The sequence below is a fragment of the Myodes glareolus genome, chromosome 19 (assembly GCF_982192425.1).
Source record: "Myodes glareolus chromosome 19, mMyoGla1.1, whole genome shotgun sequence".
Taxonomy (NCBI): domain Eukaryota; kingdom Metazoa; phylum Chordata; class Mammalia; order Rodentia; family Cricetidae; genus Myodes; species Myodes glareolus.
The window spans coordinates 54,704,596-54,728,187 of NC_142044.1; the positions used below are offsets into that span (position 1 = coordinate 54,704,596).

Sequence of the window (23,592 nt, forward strand, 5' to 3'; positions counted from 1 at the left end):
ACCACTTTTCTGGCAAAGGGGACACAAGTTTTGAAACTAAGAGTCTTACTAATGTGGTCAAAATAAAGCAATGTCATTAGAAAAGAGACTAATATGAGGTCGGGGAGTTTCTAGGGGCCAACAGGACAGTGTAATGCCCTATTGAAGACTTAAAATATTTATTAGAGTGGAAAAACACTGGATATTTTCTATTAGTAAATAAGAAAATAGCATCCATATTTTTAAAAGTTCCTTTCGGTATGGACAGCAGAGTAAACATGGAATATTCCATTAGTCTACTTTTCCAGACTAAGTAAGAGATAATGATGGCTTTCACTCTGATATTGACAATGAAGATAGAAACCAGGAGAGGGATACAGAACGCAGTTAGAGAGTAAAAATGGTAGCCAACACCGTAAGAGTCACACATCAGAAGAAAAGGTAGAAGGGGTCATTCTTTAATGGGAAGAATTAGGGGACAAGCAGGTTTGGGGAACTGAGAGCTAGCTTACATTGTCAAGCTTATAATGAAGGAATCAGGAGAAAATATAAATCTGATGTGTTTCTAGCACAGAGCAGACTTCCTGTCTGGTAGCAGTTTGATCTTATCAGTATATATGTGATCTTTTGAGTCTAAATGATGGCATCTCAGGTTTTTCGATGAGTAGACAGTACTACCATTTCTTAGAATAGGAAGGACAAAAGAAAGTTGAGTCAGAAATTGCCTGCTTTTGCAAAGTTCTTGAGGCACCCAAGCTTAAATGTCAAGAATGGAAGTGTCCCTCTTAGGTCCTCCTTGTTATCTAGCTTCTCTGGAGCTGTGACTTGTGCTCCATTTACATACATCTAGTATCCATTTGCATACATCTAGTACCCATTTACATACATCTAGTATCCATTAACATACCGTGTTTGTCCTTCTGGGTCTGGACTACCTCATTCAAGATGATTTTTTTCTAGTTCCATCCATTTGCCTTAAAATTTCATGATGTCATTGTTTTGTTTTATTATTTAGTTAGTTAGTTAGTTATTTTTACAATTGAGTAATGCTCCATTGTGGAAATGTACCACATTTTCTTTATCCATTCTTTAGTTAAGGGACATCTAGGTTGTGAGGGACAGTTGTGTTACCTGGTCTGTTTGTGAGAACCCTAGCATTGGGACCAGGATCTATCTCTAGTACATGAGCCGGCTTTTTGGAACTCATTCCATATGGTAGGATGCTTTGCTCAGCCATGATGAAGTGTTTTTGTCTTCTCTACAACTCCGTTTTCTACCTTTAGAATATTCTTGGGGTTAGAAATATAATATTTTGAATAATTTCTTCTCTATCTCCTATATAGAATCAGAATTCTGAGTCTAGCCAATCTTATCTCAGAAGTGTCTTTGGCTCCTGTCTTAGTTTGCTTTCTATTGCTATGATAAAATATTATGAATGAAAGCAACTTGGGGAGAAAAGGATTTATTTCAGCTTACAGTTGTAGTCCATCATGGAAGGAAGTCAGGGTAGGAACTCAAGGTGGAAACCTGGATGCAAAAATGGAAGTAAAGGCCAGGCAAAGGCCATGGAGGAACTCTCATTGCTGACATGCTCCCTGTGGCTTTCTTATCCTGCATTCTTTCACAACAAAGGACCATCTGCCCAATGGTGACACCACTCATTGCTGGCTGGGCCCTTTCCCATCAATTGTTAATCAAAAAAATATGCCATGAGCTTGCATATTGTCAGTTGACGTTACCTTGTCCCAGGTGACCAAAAACAAAACAAAATAAGAAACCAGACAGCAAATTGTCATCTTAACACACAAGTATATTATTATTAACTATGACCATTCCTCCTTTGCTTATCCCCAAGATTTTATGTTACTATCACAATATAGTAACACATTCCAAATTTTAACAGCTTGCCAGTCTTTAAAGTTTTCAACAATTAGAGGGTAGTCTCTTTAAAAATTCAACATTTCTTAAACATTCAAAGTCTCCTAACTGTGGGATCCTGTAAAAATCCAAAATAAGTTAAATATTCTCCCATTCCAAGAGGGGAGAACTAGTGTACAGTCACAATCAAATTAAAGCAAACTGAGCTCCAACAGGGTAAATTAAATCCTGTAGTTCAAGGTTGCCATCTATGAGTCATTCTTAATCTGTGGGCTCTCAGACGGCTTGTGCAGCTGCGTGTCTTGGGCTTTCCCTGCACAGCACACAAACCTCAGCAGTTAGACTTAAGCTGGCTCCACTCCTTATTGATACTGTCCTTAGTGATAGTTCTACAGTCCTGAGATCCTCAATATGATGAGACCTCCATAGCTAACACCCTCACCAATGGCCTCCTGGCCTCTCCTCAGGGATTCAGATCCTACCGTATGGTGGCACGCCACAGTCTCTCCATGACCCTCTCAATCCTAGACTTTCCATTGAAACTGAGACTACGCTTTTACCAATGGTTTCTTTCTGAGCACACAAGATGCCAAGTCTCAGCTGATCTTCCCCGTCCCATCATGGGTTTTAAATCCTACATGCGAGACTCCTACATTCCCATGTTCAGCTGCCAGCCAGCATGAGATGCGGTTGTAGCCCCCCCACCCTCAGCTCCCACCTGGAACACAGCTTCTGTGGGCTGGCCCTGAGGAAATACTCCCAGAAGATTTCACCTCAAAGTTGTTAATCTTTTTAATCATAGACGAAGACTCATCCTCAAGTAACCAGTATTGATTGTTCTAGCAGAGCAAATAGTCGGCTTTAGTGGTACACGTGTCTTGTTAATTGTAGCCAATTCTGCAGCTCCAGCTAATCAGAATCATATATTCTCCAAGATATCACAAGAACTTTATTAATTCTTACTCCTTGTTCTGGTTAATATTAACTGTCAACTTGACACAGTGTAGAGGCACCTGAAACATGGGTCTCACTTGAGCAATTGTCCTGATCAGGTATGTCTCCCAGCTTATCTCTGAGGAATTATTTGATTGTTAATTGATGTAGGAGCAGGAGCGCACAGCTCACTGTGGGAGGCACCATTCCCTGGGTAGATGATTCTGGTCTGTATAAGTTATGTAGCAAGAACCAGAGCAAGGCAGCAAGTTTTCCAGCTTCTGTTTCTAGTTCCTCCCTTAAGTTCCCATTGTGATTTCTCTTAGTGGTAGACTATGACTTGGAAATATAACCCGAATAATTCTTCTTATTATTAATTTTTTAATTAATAAAGCAGCAGAAAGGAAATTATAACAACCTCCCTCCCCATGATAGCAAACATGCTTTGTGTTCGCCACTGATCTAAAGGGAGAATTTGCTGTCCCTCCTCAGGGACATGGGAGAATGTCTTATCTTGTGTTAGGCAGTACTGTATAAAGAGCTGAGACCTCCCACTGGTTTTCCTCTTTGGTTCTTTAGATTTACCTCTCCCCCACCTAATATAATGCTTTCTTCCCCCTGTGTTCAGGGTTCTTCCTAATACATAAAGAGTTTATGTAGTGAGAGGAAAGACCCTTAAAGTGCACTGTGTCCTGCCTATTCCTCTCTGCTCTCCAAAGCTGACTTTCCAACAGCAGCAACTGCAGTGTCTCCCTGACCCCAGCCTCAGTAGCTGGAGGATGTCGCCAAGCTCAGTCCTTTCCTTCTGTCTGCTGCCCTAGTACTTCCCACTGACTTGCTAGCTTGACCCTCTTTAACATGTTAGTTAGATGCTAATTCATGCTTTTCTGACTCTGTTAAACCATAGTGCTGTTTTAAATTGTTATGTGTTTAGGAAGTTACCTTATAATTCTTTTCAACCTCAGGAAAATAATGCATTTGAAGATTACTAAATAACTAACTACGTATAATAAATATATATCACCTTATAGCAATTTCAGTGTCTTGACGTTATTATGAAGGAGGAACCATAATGGGGTGGTTTAAAGCATAGTTCTATGATGTGTTCTATGAATTTCATGAAATAATGTGATCTCAGTGATCAACTACCTTTGCTATTTTTCTGGATAGAATTTGACAACATCCTGACTGCTACCTTGAGCTGTCAGCATAGCAAAAGTAGAGATCTCTTTGGCATAGACATTACCTGACTAGCTCTTGATGTTCAGTACTTTTTCAGCTTGTCGGAAGAAGGTTTCCAGAACTTACTGTTGCCTGTTTACACTGGTAGTAGTTACGATTTTGAATGAAAACATTATTATTATGGTATTGTAGTATCTTAGAGTCATTTGTTTTGTTTTGAGACAGGGTCTCACTATGTAGTGCTGGCTGACCTAAAACTTGAGTGTAGGCTAGATTGACCTTGAACTCAGAGATAAATCTGCCTCTGCCTTTGCCTCCATAATGCTGGGTTGTTTTAGTTTTCTTAAATTTTTCCACTTAGCTGTGGAATGAGATGTATTGATAAATGTTTAGCAGATGACTATCTACAGACAAAAAGAAAAACAAAGATCTAATTTTGTAGCATTTACTCAGCACCTTAGTACACAATGTTCCACTACATAACAATACAAATGTAAATAATTTATGTAATGTTGATAAAATTATGTTTTACTTGGAAACATGTACTTTGGGCATTTATCATCTTTGAATATGACTTATTTAATCATAAGTTTATATTTTTCATTATTAGAAAGGGCTATATTTAACAACTGGTTTGTGAAATTTCTAAAAGCTAAAATAAGCTTTTGCAAGCTGTTGTGGGTTGACTTCAGCAGACTTCATTCTAATTTTTGAAGTAGGAAGGAAAGACATTACATTCTGACACCAGTCTGGGTTTTCCTTCCTCCCTTCTACCCGTGGCACAACTGGTTATTGAACCTAGTAGCTATTGCATTGTAGCCTACACAATGCTACACTATGCTATACTACACAATGCAAGGCAAGTGTTCAACTGGCTTGAGTTTTGGCTCATAACCCAAATCCACAGCCCACTTGAATTCTCAAGTCCATGCCAGTCATGGGCAGAGAGGAAGCTATTCTTCAAAGTCCAATCACTGGAGTTCAAATTGGTTTTACTTTGCCTGCATTTCCTACATTGGTTTCCTTTGTACCTTTGATTGGATTATTTCTTGAACATTATTTCTTGAACATTATTCCATTAGGCCACTTGATAGGATGAAAGGGTAGATTATTGAATCTACTCTGAAAAGAAAAAAAGGGAGAAAGGATATAGATATGATAAGAAAAAGTTAGATTATTAAGTCAACTTTTAAAAAGCAGCTACTAAGCTGGGTGGTGGTGGTGTACAAGGCATACAGAGGTTGGCAGATTTCTGTGAGTTTGAGGCCAGTCTAGTCTACGGAGAAAATTTCAACACAGCTAGGACTTTAGACAGAGAAACCCTGTCTTGAATGCCCCCTCAAAGCAGCTACTAGTTTTTAATGTTTTATGTTAGATTGGACTTTAGTCTATTGCACACAAAGTTTGTATATTGATACAAATTTGAGATTAATTTGTTAGAACATACTGTACATACATTTCTACTCTTATTTAAGGTGTTGTACCTACACAACTCATTTAACAATGTGATGGAAGTTTCTAGTCCTTGATAATTACTATAATCAACAGTTTAGGATGATAAAGTATTTCCGCTTATTAGTTAATCATTTATTACAATCAAACTTGTAGTCACATTAGGTATGTTTTTAAGGTTAAACAAAGATACATTTTAGATTGACAGGTCATCTTCTAACACTTCGAAGATTTACAGAATATGGCATTAAAGATGTTTCAATAACATAGGCTTTTTATATGATAATAAGACAAATCTGCTTCTGGTAGTACCAATCTACTTTATAGAAGATGATGGACATTAAAGAAATGCCACATGGAGTTTACTTTCTTTGTGGCAAATGTAAGCTCCTGGGCAAGAAAATGCTTTTGCCTCGACTGCTAGCAGTATGTGGTCTTAATAGTACAAAGAGGTTATAAAAGAAAATGACTGACAAGCATTGTCAAGACAAGGAAGGATAGCCCTTTATGATATCCTGATTCACAAAAAAAAAGTTTGTCAGATATGGTAGGACTATAGGCTGAAGATGGATGCCCCAACATTGCAGAGGAACTCTGGGGGACTTTCCAGGCAGATGTTTCCATCATCTCTCACATTGTTTGGAAGTGACTTATTTGCACTTCCTGTTTACTCAGTTAATATCATTTTCTTCTTGGATCTCTGAGAGAGTTGAAGCCTAGATAGTTATAGTTTTCCTTCTTTACCAGATGAAGAAAGCAAGTAATGATAGAAAGTAAATGGGAAAGGGGCTGGAGAGATAGCTCAATGGTTAAGAGCACTGGCTGTTCTTTCAGAGGTCTTGAGTTCGATTCCCAGCAACTGCATGGTGGCTTGGCACCATCTATGGTGTGATCTGATGCCCTCTTCTGGAATAAAGGCATACATTCAGGTAGAGCGCTCATATGCATAAAATAAATAAATAAATAAATAAGATCTTTAAAAAAAAGAAAGTAAATTAGGTAAAAGACTTTCAACTCACCAAGATAGGATAGATATGGAGTATTTTCTCTGAATTTGTCAACTGCAAATGAACTAGACATTGTTGATGTATTTTTTGCCTGTATATATTGTATATAGCTATTGCACTTGTTTATATTTTTTCTTTCTTATTTTAGTGAAAACCTTTTTATTTTAGAAAAAAACGGGAAATATAATAGTATATTATTTGTGTTTTAATAAACAAATCTTGCCTGAAGATAAGAGTGCAAAGCAGACACCTTTAATCCCAGGACTCTGAAAACAGAGGCAGATGGATCTCTGTGAGGTCAAGGTTACCCTGGAATGCAGAAACAGATCCTGGTGGTGGCGGCGCACATCTTTAATCCCAACACTAAGAAGGTAGAGACAGGAGTGGTATGGCTGGGATAAGAAAGAAATATGAAGTAGAAGAGACAGAACTCAGTGTAGTGTGGAGTTTGAGAATTTGTGGAGACAGAATCTCTCTTGCCCCTTTGATCTGAACTTTGGTAGAGGTAAAAGGTCTCTCTAGTGATTGGATTCTTTGTTTCTCTGATCTTCAGGCTGAACACCAATATCTGCCTTTGAGTTTTTATTATTTGTGCTACAGCCACTTAATGGTGTCTTTGAGCAACAGTATCTCAGAAATGCATCACTTTATTTAAAAGATCCTTGCACCTGCTCTGTAGAACTAATTTATTAGTTTTTTTCAAGATGCTTTTAAGATTGCCTGTTTAATTCTATGTTGTAAGCACCTGTGATAAAATCTTTCTTTGAGGAAATTACAGTGCCTAGAATTAATATAACTCCCCCTATGAAGAAGCAAAGCTGATTTCCTGTACAGTAGCTACAAAGATCAAATATTTCTACAAAAAAGAATCTCCTGATACATTAATATCCTACCACAGGACTTAGCTTTTTGACAGATAATAAAATATGCTGTAAAGCATAAGAATCAAGAGCAACTTAAACAAAATTGCCTTATTAAAGAGAAGCTTGCTTCTTTAGTCTATAAGAATAGGAAGTGTGTGGAAAAAAACTTTTGTCATAATATAGTTTGACATTGCTCTATTTTGGAAAAGAAGTTTATGGCTTTCTAGATTGATTTTAAATATCCTTTAGAAATAATATCACGTAAGTATAACTCTTGTTGTTTATGGCCTTATGACTGCAGGGAAAGGATTCATGTATACATAATGTTCACTAATATGAGCTGCTCAATCCTAATAAAATCTCAGTATTTGCATACATATGTATATCTACTTATAAGCCTACAGCATACACTTATATGCTGGAATAATAATAAAATCATCATGTAACATTATGTGATTATTCAAATCTACAGTTCTCTTATTGTTTTTTGTCAAAATTATGTATTCATTACCAGCATCTAATCAGTAGTGTAGTAAAAGTTTCTGACTTTTATTGTAGTCCCCTTTTCCTTCAGTTATATCAATGTATGCTTTTTGAAATTAGTTGTTATAATGTTTTATATATGTATATACATACATGCACACAGCATTCACATACACACACACAGTGAAGTGACACGTTCATGGGATCTTTATAGCCATTCACCCACCCGTTGTCTTTTGATTAGTGATTAATACATCTACATGACTCTACAATGCCTAATGTTGCCAATATGTTCTAATTATTTTATTGATCACTTCTTCCTTTCTAGAACTCTTTGTGATTTGACAGTTCCTTTGAGATGACAAGCTTTTTTCCCCTTTCTCTTTTATTGTTTTTCCAATAATGCTTTGCTTTGGAGTTACATCTTATAATACTCTGTTTTAACCTAATACTTGCTTAGTTTTGATCATATACGAAACCTCTTATCCCTCAACATGTATTTTAATGCTTCATCTTACAAATTATTTATTTTTGCACTGAATATTCATCCATGATGTAGTGTAGCTATTTGTTTTTGGTGGTTTTGTCTTTTAACTTGTTTAACACACTGTTGTGGTATAGAGTGTTTGGATTTTGTTCCTCATGTTCTCTCATCTGTGAGATTAACTCATTTCATACACTTTTATGTTACTAGATCCTTAGGTTTCAGTACCAGAAACATGCCCCAAAGAGGATTGTTGGTTTTTGTTTGTATGAAGATAGCTTTATTCATTTTACTTTCTTTCAGTCAGTTTTGCTACATATGGCACTCCCAGCTGGAATGTTTGGTTTGTCAGTTCTGTGAGAGTAGCTCATTGGCTGTTGGCCTGCAAAGTTTCTTCTGAGAAATCTGTTGATAGTCTTAAAGAGGATTGTGTGAACGTGAAGAAATCTCTTTCTTTTTCTTCATTCAAAATTCTTGTCGTTTAGTCTTGGCATTTCAATTATTCATTGTTTTGTAAGGACTTTCTGAGGTTGAATTAGATTGGAGAGTTTTAAACATTGTGTCTTTAGATATTCATGACTTTCTCCATATTCAGAAATCCTTCAGCCATTGTTTCTTGAACTATTTCTGTGTGCTTTTCCTCCTCTCTCCTGTAACTCCTAAAATGTGACTTGATTATATCATACTAGTCATATGTCTTTCTTTTTATTAATTTTAACCTTGGTCTTCTCTGACTGATATTTTCAAATGCCTTGGCTTCAAATAAAAAAATTCTTTCTTCTCCTTGATCATATCTATTCTTATATTTTTATTGCATTTGCAATTCCTCAGTTGTATTCTTCAACTCAATAATTGTTTTTCATTAAATTTCTGCCTTTCTGTTGAATTTGAGTTGTTTATGTACTGTTGAAATTTCAATAAGTTGAGACTGCTCAGTGTATGTACTTGTTAAATCTCACTTGTCTGTCTATGCTCCTTCAAACCAGCTGAGCCTCACTGAAGTGATTCTATTCTCAGGTAATCTGTAGATTTCTATCTCCTTGGGATTTGTGACCAGACAATTGCTATGATGCTTTGGTGTCTTTATACCCTTGGTTTCTCTTCTTTCTCACTTCCTTATACTGAGATCTGTATATTTAATGGGACAACACATCATTTCTACTACTTTACAAACTACTCTTGGAAGCCTAGTGTAGTGGTACACACCTTTAATCCCAGCACTAATGAGGCAAAGGCAGATAGATCTCTATGAGTTAAGGCTAGCCTGGTCTACAGAGTGAGTTCCAAAGAGTGAGAGCCAAAGCTACATAGAGAGGCTTTGTCTTGGGAAAAATGAAACAGAAGAGCTGGTTTTGGTGGAGAAACACTTTCCCTTGCAGATAGCTGTGAGGATGCTCAGCAACTGATGCGCTTCCAGCATAACAGCATGACTCCCTGCAGTGCTTTCATCCAAGGACCCCACGGGTCTAGTAACAGTGGTGTCTACTGAGAAAGTGTGGATGTAGAAGCAGAGCAACGCTGGTGCTTGAGGTCTTTCTGGGCAAGGCTTTGAGGTTCCCTTCATCATTTTTGTCTCCCCGGGAAATTCATGCTCTAGTGCATGTGCCAATGTACTCATGGTGGCAATATCCATGAAGCAGACAGTAATACGACTGCATCATGGTATGTGTGGGCCATCTTGACACTGGTCCCTCCATCACTCTGTTAGTAACACAGTGTGAGACACGTATGCTCATAAAGTGCAAATGAAGGTGGGATTTTTGAATGCAGGAGGATGAACAGCCTCTGATGTGTTATCCCTGTGGAGTGTGGATGTACCCACGGCAGAGGTGACTGATGTGCCTGAGAGGTGGTCTCAGCGCTGCAGAGTGTGGGTTCACATGGGCAACAGTGGCTCTGGATCCTACCATACTGACTTACTGAGGTATTGCTCATTCAATGCAGTGGAGCAAAGGTCCCAGGCCAACTGTGAACACAGGTTGCAGAATCAGGGCCTGAGCCACAATGTCTCAACAGAGATCATTCCACCAGTTTCTGAAGAGTAGGCACACAAATACAGATGGGTCTGTAGCATGAAGGCTGGGAAAGACCATGACTCCTGATTCTGGAGCACATGGAGTGATGTAAGGAATGTAGTATACAAGAATATCTCCTTCTCCATGAAGAAATTCCAAATTGGCAATGACTGCTGACAAGTCTGGCAACAAAAGGTCATTTTCTGCAAAGAGAAGGCCAAGGCCAGTGGGCGCCATGGCAGTGTTCTATGCATTGCTGACATGCCAACTTTGTAGGGGTCTCTAGATGTCACAGGTTCGCCACCTACCACCAACTCTTGAGATTGTCTTCTGGTCTTTGCTATACCTCTTGTAGGTTCTTAGTTGGGCCCTTGCCATGACTGTTTCTGAATCTCTATGGGTTGTCTTGGAATGGAGGGAGAAAGAATCCTGTTGACTCCTATTCTGACTTCTTCCTAATGCTAATTACACACCAGTCATTCTTAAGTTGTTCATGGTTAGGCACGCTTTTCAAAAGCACAAAAAATCCTAAAGAAGTTAAGATTATACAGATCCTTTCCAAATTTTAGAAATAGAAGACACATAATGAGATGGGTCTAGCATGTTGAGATTGGTCTAATTTGTCTAGGATAGAGATTGACTCAACAATTTTGAAAATGTTTGAATTTGTTCCCTGAGAAGACTCATAGACTCTTGTTTCCAAGCATTTTCCTGACGTGTCTTTTGAGAGGAAGGCTGCTTTGTACCCAAGGCTGTTCAGGCTCTTCAGGGCCAGTGCAGGTTCAGACTTCTGCTGACTTGGAGTTACTCATGCATTCACTTAAGAACATTTAGCCTCCTAAAGGGAAACCTGCTTCTTTTAGTAGAGTTAGTAAGCATGGTTAAATACGGATTATTATAATTATCTCTAATAGTTTTACAAACTTAAAATACTTTAAATTATAGTTTTAATTATACTGTAGCTACTGGTTGGGTTTGTAGCAACCTGTTTTTACATGAAGATTGAATTACAATTAGTTCATTTTTGTTAAACCGAGAAAATGACTTGGGTATGCTGATATCTGAGAGTAAATTAAAATATTATGGGAAAGCTATTATTAGTAGATTTAGGAATTATTTAGTGTTGTCAGAATAATGTACTAGAGTCTCAAATTTGAGAATCCTAGTGAACCTCTTTACTATACCTGTCTTTTCTTTTTTTGTGAATTGAAATACTTTCATTTTTAAAAAGATTTTATTTTATTTTATTTTATGTGGATTTTCCCTGGGTTCATGTAAGTTCCCTTTGTGCATGACTGTGGAATTCAGAAGAGTGTGCTGGGTCCCCAGGAACTAGAGTTATGGACAGGACAGTCTTAAGCCATCATGAGTCCTGGGACCTAATTCAGGTCCTCTGCAAACACAGCAAATGCTCTTAATAACTGAGCCATCTCTATGGGCCAGATCTCCTTCTTGGTGGCTGAAGAGATTGTTTCCTATTCTTTTGTTTGGCTTTGTGCTTTAATAGAGCATTTGTGATTTGGAAAAGTTTTGTTTGGTTTTTGCTCCCCCTCTGTGTTACCATCACTGATAAGGAAGTAAAAACTTAGGAAAGGGACTCAAGTTTAAAATCTTGTAGGAATTCCAGCTTTGCTTATCCTCACTTTTCATATGACGTATCCCTGGAAAATAGCGAGGTTAATGGACTGTAAGAGGGGTCCTCTGAGTACTGAGTAGGAACTTCCATTCTTCCCTCTTTATCTCCTCAGAAGTAACTATTTCTGGAATTAAGAATGTGTTTATCATTTCTTGACAATTTCCACTTACATATGTATATCTCTAACAACATACAGTATTATCATACATCATGTGAGTAGATCAGTTTTATGTTTGAACATGACTTTTTATTGAAAATGCAAATGAGTACTACTTAACTGGCAAAGACTTTATCACAGTCAGAATAAGACTTATTAAGGAAGTGTTCCTCCTGATTCAGGTATAATATCTGTGCTACGTATCAGCTGTGTGCATTTCTTCATGTGTCACCCTGTGGGGATGCTGACAGGAGCCCTGATGGGCATTGCTATCTACATTTCAGGGCTATGTTGTCCTCCCTCTTCTTGTTTATCTTCATCCATGAACTGTGTCATTGAATTCCACAGGTTTGGTAGTCCTGATTTTCTGCCAACCTACCCAATAAGCTTCATCTTCACTGTCAATTATTCACTGGAAAGAGGATTGTCCAAGTCATCCACACCTGTTTTGCTTTGCAGTCTGTACTTCTTTGCTATTTCTAACAGTATAGTCTCATTTCACCATACACCAATAGATTTCCATTTTCCATTTGTATTTGTTTTGTGAATTTATCAGACAGGAAGACTGAGTTGCCAAGTTACAACTCTAAAACTCACCTATAACTCTTTCCAGTTTATAGTTTGCTCAGAACTATTTATTCTGAGGTTTGAGCACCTCCGTGTTTTCCTCACCATATCCATATCTTCAGATATTCTTCAGATCCATATCTCTTCTGGTGGGCTGTAGATAAAACCTAACTTAACACACACACATTACATCTGGTTGCTGTTTCCTGTGTTCTTTCTCTCACAAAATTCTATTGTGTTGTTCTCTAAACTTTGAATACCCCGTTTCCTGCACAATATCACTATATATCACCATCTAATTATATGCCATATAAATGACCTGGATACCCAGGATTTTAACATATGTCTTTTTAAAAGAACCTCTTTATAAATCAGATATTTTATAATTTTGTCTTATCTCAAGCCACAGGCACAGTGTCCCACATTCTCATACTATCAATATGTCCACAATGTCCCACATTCTCATAATGTTGCTATATCCAGTGTCCCACATTCTCATAGCATCAATATGTCTATGGTGTCTGTCTCATAGTCTCACATCATTGATATTTTCATGGTGTCCCACATTCTCATATCATTACTATCCACATGATTTTCCATATTCTCACGATATCAAAATGTCCATGATGTCCCACCTTCTCACAGCATCAATATAGTGGTGATGCCCCAACATGTTCAGTGTATCCCACATTCTTACACCACTGTTGCCTGACTTTCTCATGCTTTCTATGATGTCTTCTTTCCCTTCAGGTCCGTGTAATATTCTCCCCTAGAAAAGTCTTTTTCTGCAAGTCCCCTCTTATAAAATTGATGTTTTCAAAGGCAGCAACATTTTAAAGTCCTTTTTGTATCAGAAGCTGTGATAAGCGGCATAAAGTGGTCACAATATTTAAATTTCCTAGGGACTCTGTGAAGTTAACAAAAACTTAGGAGAAGCAGTAGAGGCAGTTTCCAAACTTGATCAGGGCACTCTTTGTGATTGTGCTCTCTGTTGGTTATCTAATCCTCACCCAAACCATGATAAACGCACACCTACATTCATTGTACAAGATGAAAATCATGTTCAAAAAGTGTAAATGCCTTGTTGAGGGTCATACTGTTAACCTGAGGAAGGCCTGATTAAAATCTGTCACTACAATCTGTGTTTTTACCATTATGCCAGTTTTTTTAAATATCATTCCTATCAACGATTCATTCCCTAGTGTTTCCATTGATAGGTAGCCATGCTAATATTCCTGCCATTATGCCTGGAATAGTGGAATACAGTGAAGAGGGATTTCTATGTGGCTAGCAGGTACTTAGCATACAGGGTCAGTGCCTGCGCTTTGGAAGTTTCTTCAGCTTTAAATCTGGATGTGCTTTAGGGCAATTATTCTCTTGTTTTTTTTTGGGGGGGGGGTCAAGGTATTTGCATGCTTTCTGAACTAATAAATAACTCTGCGACATTGCTATGTGCATGTTTGGTTTTCTAGCTTCTAGCACAAACTGTTTTGTCATGTAAAAGTTACACAAATATTTTTTTAAAAATAATCAGAGGATGATGACTAAGAATGCTTTTGTGATATTGATAAAACAGAATGTCTTCAACTGCAAGCTGCACACAGTCCTTCTGTGCAGTCTTTGTCCTTTATCTTAAAAATACTGAATTCTTCCTCCAAATTTTCATGATATTATTAATTATTTTTATTATTTCTGGGTTATTGAAAATATGTCATACATTGTTCAAAATGATACGAGTCAAGAAGATTTGTTGTGTATCTTAACAGATATCACAGATTTGACAATCTAACGTATGTCTTTGTATTTCCCCCAAATTTGGTTTTATTTTACCGTCCATTACAGAATCCATTATATATTTTGCCCACATTCTAAGTTCAAAACATTGGAATGACATTTGATCTGCAAAGAGATCAAATTTATTTGAAATGACCATCTCTGTTTTCCATCCATCTTAAAAAATTATTTGTTTGTTTATTTGTTTGTTTATTCCCCTAGGAATAGTCAAACTTTTGGAAAACAAACACTGGGTCTTTCTTATAGTGTTGGGTCTCGCTTTACCTGGGGGTGCTGTAGTTTGTGTTCTGCAATCACTTTTATTCAGCCTCCCTTAAGCCTTATGACTTCCTTGGGATTTACTGTTGTCATTGTTTCGGTCACATTATTCTCTCTTTTTTTTCTGGTTTCTAATTCTAGGCTCATTCTAGTTCAGCAATTTGTCATCCCTCACCCTTTTCTCTTTCCATTTTCAGAGAGTTGGAGTACTTAATTCACAATCTTCATTTTAGATATGTGTCGTTAATGTTCTTATGGAAAAAGACACACGTTTTCTTCTCATTCATTGTAGAGAGATGGACCAAACTCATCCTAACCCCCTGAACATACACTATTGAATCATGTCATTTGTATTTATTGAATATTGTATCAGTTAGTTATAATCTCTATATGATAGTACTCTAATTCCTCATACACAGTACTTTCCAAACCTGTCAAATTTTTTTAACTTATGTATTTATTTACTTTAAAATTTAAAAAGGCTTCTTTGTTTTACTTTATCTGGATGGGTGTTTGTTATATCTGATTGGGTGTTCTGTGTGCATGTGAGTCTGTTTACTATGTGTTTTACCGGTCCATTCAGAGGCCAGAAGAAGGTACTGGACCCTCCTTAACTATAGTTACAGATGTTATGGACATCAAGGTATGTTCTAGGAACTGAACCCACACTTTCTAGAAGAGGAGTCAGCGCTCTTAACTGCTGAGCCATGTACCTATCTCCAACTTCTGCTGTTTTAAACAAAATACTCTCTCATGAAAAATTGTGTCCTTTAGTAAATTGATATATTCATTTCAAAATTATCAAGTCCTTTCAATCTTGTATTTGACAGCTAAGATCATCAATCAGAGAGAGAGATAAAATATAAGAAAAGACCCACTGTGTAATTGAGTTAAAATTTGTTAGATTGACAGCAATATCTAAATAAAAAAGTAGGAACTATCCAGGGCAGAAGAAAATAATATGAATAAAGAATTTATTATCGCCCAAGTAATTGGGTGGTTAGTTTCCCACACTTCCTGGTAGACTGCTATAGAAGCCTCTCCATTTGTCAGGTGCAGATTTTCATGTCATATACACTTAGAAGAAACATGCATTTTTCAACTCGTCTCTCCACTGCATCTGGTGCCATCGGTACCTCTACTGCCTCCAAATGCTGGACCTGCTGTTGGTTTATTAACTCAAGACCGACATAGTCATGCCTGCTCTAAAAGGTGATTTCTCTGCACAATCTAAAATGTGGGATGGGAGAATGGTTGTTCCCTCGTAGTGGTTCTTTAGCCCCAAGTCAAGAACGTTTCACTCTGGCCTTATGGGAAACGGAGTACAATAGCATAGAAATAGAAATTGCATGTGTGTTTGTGTGCACTCATGGATATGGATATAAAAAGGCTTTGGGAAGATGTGATTTCAGGCTCTCAGTAACTTCAAGAGCGTTATGTTCACTTCTTCTGGGTAGAAACATAAGACAACTATGTTTTATACTAGCTTTAGTCCAGAGGTCTTTGAGTAGATGTGCACTATTTATAGAGACACACATTTTCAGATTCACAGGGACCGCCCACCGTCGTACTTCTGCAAATACTATGATAGCATTTTAAAGTGCTAGGGCCCGTTTTCTTCTTTGGTGAGTACGAGCATAATTAAATAAATGTACAAAGAAAAGCTGGTTTCTTCCAGTCAATGTAAACAATGGTGTGCTCTTTGAAGCTTAAATTCTTAGAGAAAGATCTCAGAAACACTGACACACCCCAAATAAAAGTAATCATGGTCTAGAATATTTAGTATGAATAACCACACTATCCATTATAATTTTAATAAAGGAAAGCATTTGTTCATTATTGAAATGCCAAGCTAATCATTTTAGAATAATTCTAAGAACAGTGACTGAATGAGACCAGGTAAAAAGGCTCCTTTTTTTTTTTTTTGGCACATGTGACTCTTAGGTATTTATTTTCTAAATTTTCATTTGTCCTTGTTGATGTCTCTGAAATGATAGGGAAGGAAACAGCTCTGTGTCTTACACCGATAATGTGAAATACCCAGCTTAATCCTGCAGTAAGTGTGCCTTTTGAATAAAAGAGAACAGGTTCTGTAGTTTCTGCCCCACGGAACCCAGCTTCGACACTCTGCAGCTTGCAGATGTCGTTTGGGCTCTGGGAATGTCTTCCCTGAGAAGCTGCAGCCAGCATGGAGGTTTCAGCCTATGATTTAGGTTGTAATTTTATTTGTGGAAATAAACCAATCAGGGAGCTGCGATTGTCTTAGGGATGAGGTGATCAATAGCCCATTACTGTGTAGAGCCCAGGCTACAGGAAGTGCATTGAAGACTCCAATGCATGAATTATGCATGCCCTGCTCATTCTTTAGTCCCCGAGCAGAATGACAGGGTTTGTGAAGTCGCCTCGGATAGTTTCTTGCATGAAGTGACTGCAGTGAAATGCTTAATATTTTCAGGCATAGAAGCAGCATTGACTCCAGCCAGCCGGGTTCGGGGATTGTAAATCCACAGCTCACAGCCGAGAATGCTTTATTTGAAAGTATCGCTATGTAGGGGGCCAGCTTTGCAGTCTTATAACCTGCTCTTTGCAGAAGGTTGGCTGAAGGATGGGAGCGGCTGTGCCTGCCTCTGAGGTCACAGCTTGAGGTCCTTTAAACTTGCCTTCTGCTGCAGAAGAGAGGCAGTGTGTGTCATAACTCTCCCCGAGTCTCTTCAAAGGGACAATTTGAAATAGATGTTATACCGAGATCGGCAGATGATTCAACACGTACGGTGAGTCGAAGATTTCTCTCTAGGTTAGGTAATGTGCTGAGTTGGGATAACGATGATGCGGTACTGGTGATGGAGATCCCGGTTCAGCCGGCAGGAGTGCCAGAATTCTCAGTGATTATGATAATTGAGAGATGGCATTATTTTACAAATGTGACAGTAAGGATGCGAAGCTCTATGTATTATACTGATAATGTGAAGTATTTATTTTGCATGCAACGGTTTTTCAAGAATGTACAGGAACTTAGATGTGTGTGCCTTGCTTAGAGGAAATTGGCAGACTTGGGAGGGGCAGCCTTGGAGTGAGCTGCTGTATCAGTAAGTGGAAATTGCCTCCTGCTGGAGAAGTTTTGGCAGGGCTGTGGTGGAGCTTCAGCCCAGATTATTACCTTGCTGTTGGCATTTCAAATGGTTCAAAACGGTGATAGTAATCAAAATACTCCTGGAAGTGAAGGAAACCACAGCAGGACTCAGTTATACCCAAAAACTGCCTTAAAATGTTCTTTTTCTTTTTTTTTTCTTTCTCATCTTCTTTTTTTTATTTTTAATTTAATTTAATTTTTTTAAAGCAAATTTAGGAAAGTGATCGATTTAGAATAGCATGTCCTTGAGGGAGGACCTTGTCAGAAAGAGGACAGTTTGAATTTTTCCTACACTGCCTTTCCTCCTACTGTCAAGAACACGTTATTCCAAAGGGTCTGGATCAATAGATCACTGTAAAAATTATGTGGAAATTATAGTTTTCCCCTACTGTTTTAAAAATTAAGTTTATGAGAATTGTAGAACTCTCTGTATATGAGACTAAGAAAATTTTCAAAAAAATTCAACAAACTGAACACATAGTACTGTATGACTATATTGGTCAGAACTATTTGTGAATTAAAACTGGTTATTAAATACTGCAGTTCAAAAGTACAGATAATTTTTTGGCACATAAATTCCTAAGCTTGTTTTAAGGTACAAAGGTAACATCAGTAAATATTTAGTGAAGGACTCAAACTGTAAAATTCCTTAAGGATACTTTTCCAAGTACATTTACATTATTAGTAAACATATATGCATATACGCATATTATAACTCATAATTTAAAATACATACAATATGTGTAAAGTATATTTGTTGAGACTAAATTTTAATAATATATTTGTTAAATCATCTTTCTGTAACTAACAGTAGAAAAAGCCAATTAGATTTTGTTTTATAAACAATGGGCATCATTTTCCTGGAAAACAAAGAAATTCCTAACGGTGAGAAGAGGCCAGGAAATCCACTTCCCAAGCGTTTCCCAGAGTGCAGGAGTTCTGCCAGCCTCCTCCATCACCTGGGTTCTGTCTGCAGCATGGTGTGGTACAGGTGCTGTCTGATGGGTTCAGTCTGCTGGGCTAATCTAGTTCAGTTACAGGCAGAAGCTCACAGGTGGAGTTCTCCCCAAGGGAAGGGAAACAGAGGGAGAGGGAAGTACCTGTTCACCGAGGTCTCTCGATGCTGACTCACAGTGTTCAGTTCTCAAATGCCTTCTGCCTGAATGGCCCTTAAAATTCACAGGAAAATGAAAAGGGAAACAGGAGAGGGCAGAAATTTAGTGATGCTATTGCCCAAGGATGTGTAGTAAATTCTGAGTGGTGAGTGCATTGGAAGTACTAAGTGCTGCATATGGCTGAAGGAAAATTAAAATAAATACAGTAGAATACAGTATGTTGGTAGTCACAGAAAGGGAAGTCTCTAGGTCATGAGAGAAAGATGTGGAGTGATATGGATTTGGTGCCTGCATATATCAACAGTTAAGACAAATTTCTGTGGATGACCACTTGGGAGAAACCAGCAAGTTCATGACAATTTTTAAAGATAAATGAATTCAGCTGGTGATTTTAGTGGCAAGGTAATAGTCCTAGTAGGTATGGTTGGAAAGGGGAGAATGAAGCACACGATCTAATACAAATGAGGGGAAGAGATGGAGTGGCCAATCATAAAATACAAAGTTTGAAAGGAAAATTGGTAGAATTGGCATTTCATGTATATCGTACTTCTTAAGCATCAGTGTTTCAGAATTCTGAATATGGTTCATTAATGTAAGGCTTTTAAATGATAGGTCTTTTAAAAGTTGTTAGTAATTTAGAGTAAGAAATCAGGTGGCATGAATATCTCAAGGTGATAGATTTGTAAGTTTTCCGATACAGAATAAGTATGGTATAGATATGAAATAGACCATTTGAAATAAGTCTAAGTAGAGGACTGTGTTCTGTTCTCCATCTTCCAACCAGACTCTCAGTGTCTGTAAGCCAAGTATAAGGTGCTCTTTTCTCACAGTATCTATGGGGATAACAGGTTGGCTTGTTTTCCTCATTCTCCATCTGTTAACCACTCTTAGAACAAATGAAAAGCATCTTATAAGTATGATGCAAAGTTGCACACCTGTATAAATAATTCGGCTATGATTCTGAGCAGTGGTGGTGCACGCCTTTAATCGAGAAGCAGAGGCAGGCAGATCTCTGTCAGTCTGAGGCCAGCCTGGTCTACACGAGCAAGAACAGGTTCCTAAGCTACAAAGAAACCAGGTCTCAAAAAAAAAAAAAACAAAACAAAAAAATCAGCTAATGTTGTAGGAGGCCAGTTGTCCATTCCCGACCACCCATACTCCCAAAATAATCACTCAGAAACTATATTATTTGCAATACTGTTTGGCCAATAGCTTAAGCATATTTCTGGCTAACTCATATCTTATATTAACCCATTTCTAGTATTTTATATTTTACCATGAAGCTCATGGCCTACTGGCAAGGTTCTAGTTGGCAGCTCGTGCCATTCCCCTCTGGCAGCTCCATGGCGTCTCTCCAACTCCACCTTCTTTCTCCCAGCATTCAGTTTAGTTTTCCCCACCTAGGTCTACTCCACCCTATCACAGGCCAAGGCAGATTCTTTATTCATTAACCAATAAAAGCAACACATATACAGAAGGATTTCCCGCACCAAGCTAAGATTGTGGGCATTGTATATCACTTGTGGAAGATTAAGGGACATAACAATAAATATAAGAAAAGGGATATTGTTTCCACTTTTTTTTTTTTTCAAGACAGGGTTTCTCTGTTTGGTGCCTGTCCTGGAGCTAGCTCTTATAGATCAGACTGGCCTGGAACTCACAGAGATCCGCCTGCCTCTGCCTCCCTAGTGCTGGGATTAAGGGCGTTTGCCACCACCACCCGGCTTGTTTCCATTTTTACAACATAAATACATATACAAATTAATTGTACGATAGCTTAGATTTGCATGGTAAGGAAGCTCCCCATAGGGAATTTTGTGGACTGTCCTGTGCTCAATTCTGCTAAAAGTCACAGAGAGCTTTTTATATGTGAACTAATAACAGAGATTGGGATGGAGAGACTTCATCTCCTTTGATCTCCCATTGTAAAAACGGTAAAAGTAGCCCCTCCTAAAAGTTTTTTTCCTCAATACTATATAAAATATTTTTATGTATACACCTTTTTAAGATTTGCTTTTTATTATATTTTAATTATGTGTAACTGGGCATATGGCATGTGTGTGTGTGTGCTCCAGGAAACCAGAAGCGAGCATTGGCTAACCTGGAGCTGGTGTTAGTTGTAGATGATTGTGAGCCATCTTGAATGACAGCGACTAAACTTGCTTCCTAGAGAACAGCACCAAGGTGTCTTAACTGTGAAGTCATCTCTCTAGCCCCAAGAAATGCTCTTTGAGATTGACTGAAGTGTATGGTGATGTCTGCCTGAAACTCTCTGAATTTCACACTACATAGAACCAGTCTCACATAAAAAAAAAAAAGATAAACCCTATAAACAAACAAACATACAAAAGCTGACTGAGGTTTATGTCCTTACAAGATCAGCTTGGTGCCTATTTCACCAACTGATCCCTCTTCTCGTCGTTTTTGTAATTTCTTAATACCTTCTCTCTCAACAGGCTACTTAGTGCGATAAGTACTTAATCAGGATCTAATGTGTTCTCTGACTCTGTATATGCAAACGAAGGTGATGGGCTTGAATTTCAATGGAATCAAAGAAATAAAAGAGAGAGTGGAACTACTGTCTTCTATCAGGCAAAGTATTTGACAAAAATCATAGAAGAAATGAAGACCCATATTCCTCGTTTAAGAGTGGATTCTGGTAGTGGAATATTCATGAGAAGTATTGTTGAAAAGGTTCAGAGTGTCTGTTCTGAAGTCAACCCTGAAGGAGAGGGATGGGATGGTAGACTTGAGAAGACCAATAGGGCCAATTAGTAAACCTTCCTGCCAGAATAATGTGTAAAATTTGATTTTTCATATACTTAACACTCACAGACATTGATAATCTCAGTGAAGACATTTGCAGCCAAGGAATCTTCTGACCCACGCCACCTACTCTCGACATTTGTTTTTAATGGCTGTCAGTTATTTGTTCTCTGATTCTGACTATTTCACTCTGCTGACCTGGAAAGGGCTGTCTTTCGTAGAGAACAAGTTGCCGAAATTCCTAAACTACTTGAATGCATTTCTCAAGTGCCCACCGGCTCTTTAGCCTGGCTCGTTCTCTGGGCCCACAATCTCTTGCTGCCATGACCAGTGAGAAAAGTCCAAGATAGGTAGTTTCTGTGTTCTTGAGGCACTGAAATCAAACTAGATTATCTTAAATTCTCCCCCTGACCTCTTTCCTTGGAAGCTATGCATCCCGTCACTTGCTCTGCTTTGTGATCAACATCTGTGGATCTGTGGAAATCTTCCTAGTGCCAGGTGCTCTTTTTCTCTTAGTCTCTGAGAGGATAGCAAGTGGACTTTTCAGTGACCAAGGAGTGTCATCTCATTTATACAAGTTCTATCATTATCAAACCTAAATAATAAAGCCTATCAAAAGCAAACGTGAAAACATCATCTTAGTGTAATACAAATTAGCATAACTAGAGCAGTCTACCTCTAGAACTTTAATCTAAGTATTTACCAAAATATCCTTTAATCAAACTATTGTTTTAAATGCAAAGATAAATCTTGTGCCTCCTATAAGGAGACAACCTTAAGGAGTCTCAGTGTTGTAATTGATAGAGGGCAAGTAATTTTTAGAAGCAAAGTACAGAATTCTTAATGTTTTTCTATGACCTTAATTTCTGGTGTATGTTCATCTACTACATGAAAACAAACCTCCACTTTTTTTTTTGATTTTTAGAGACAGTGTTTCTCTGTAGCTTTGGAGCCTGTCCTGGAACTAACTCTTGTAGACCAGGCTGGTCTCGAACCCACAGAGATCTGCTTGCCTCTGCCTCCTGAGTGCTGGGATTAAAGACATCTACCACCACCATCCGGCCAACCTCCACTTTCTAAGTAAGATGTCAACACTGAAGAAAGATGTATTCCTTGTGTAATAGAAGTATCAAAATCTTAAAACTATAATTATCATATACTAGCATTGTTTACATAATGTCTTTGATATCTTATAGGCAACTCTAGCACATATCCCAATTCAAACATAATTCTGCAACATTAAACTTACAGAGTTGAGTTGGCTTAAACTGCTGTTCGGATTCAGTATTCAAGAAAAGTTGTCTCTATTCACGGAATGCAATTAAGAGATTGGACCACACAGAAAATAGGGCTCCAGAGAACACTACCAAAATCATTAGTTCTTATGAAGGACAGTCACTCTATTATTCAGGACATGGTCACCAAGACTGTTGGTTATAGCCAATAACTTTAGGATGTAGAAGAAATCAAATGCTAAGTGTGTGTTTATCTCTAAAAGGCGGAGTAGTAAGCTGTTATTGTGATTGTACTAGTCCTTTCAGAAATGAATGTTTGCTAAGCTTATGTGTAAAACTTGCCATGGTTTCAGTTCGGAATAGATTGCAGAGATGTTCACTGTACTGGCAGATGGGAGGACAGCAAGGTAGGTGGCTGGGATGGAAGCTGGAGGCGGAGTTGTGCTGGAAAGAACATGGCAGTTTCAACAGATGGGGAATGATTTATCAGTTGGCAAAAGAGGTGCTGGTGGAGAACAGGGGAAGCGACTGAAGACATGGGTGGGGAGGCAGCAGGAGTGGGTTAAATGGACCATTAGGAAAAGAAACGCGTCAGTATGAAGGCAGCGAAGTTCCAGAACAAATAGGTAAAAAGCAAATAAAACCACTCCAAAATTCC

The 23,592-nt window shown here is 38.0% G+C and overlaps 1 protein-coding gene across 4 annotated transcripts in view; it reads left to right on the forward strand.

The window, feature by feature from the left end:
• The window catches only part of Cntn1 (contactin 1), a 304,667-nt gene that overhangs the window by 98,645 nt on the left and 182,430 nt on the right, over positions 1-23,592 (forward strand). Inside the window, exon 1 of one of the 4 annotated variants that reach the window (XM_087899195.1) lies at positions 17,010-17,459. The exons of 2 other annotated variants lie outside the window; for them this stretch is intronic. The gene's annotated coding sequence lies outside the window, so the exon portion shown is untranslated. Of the gene's footprint in view, positions 1-17,009; positions 17,460-23,592 lie in introns of those variants that run through there. One more of the 4 variants, XM_048444802.3, reaches the window with a different exon arrangement.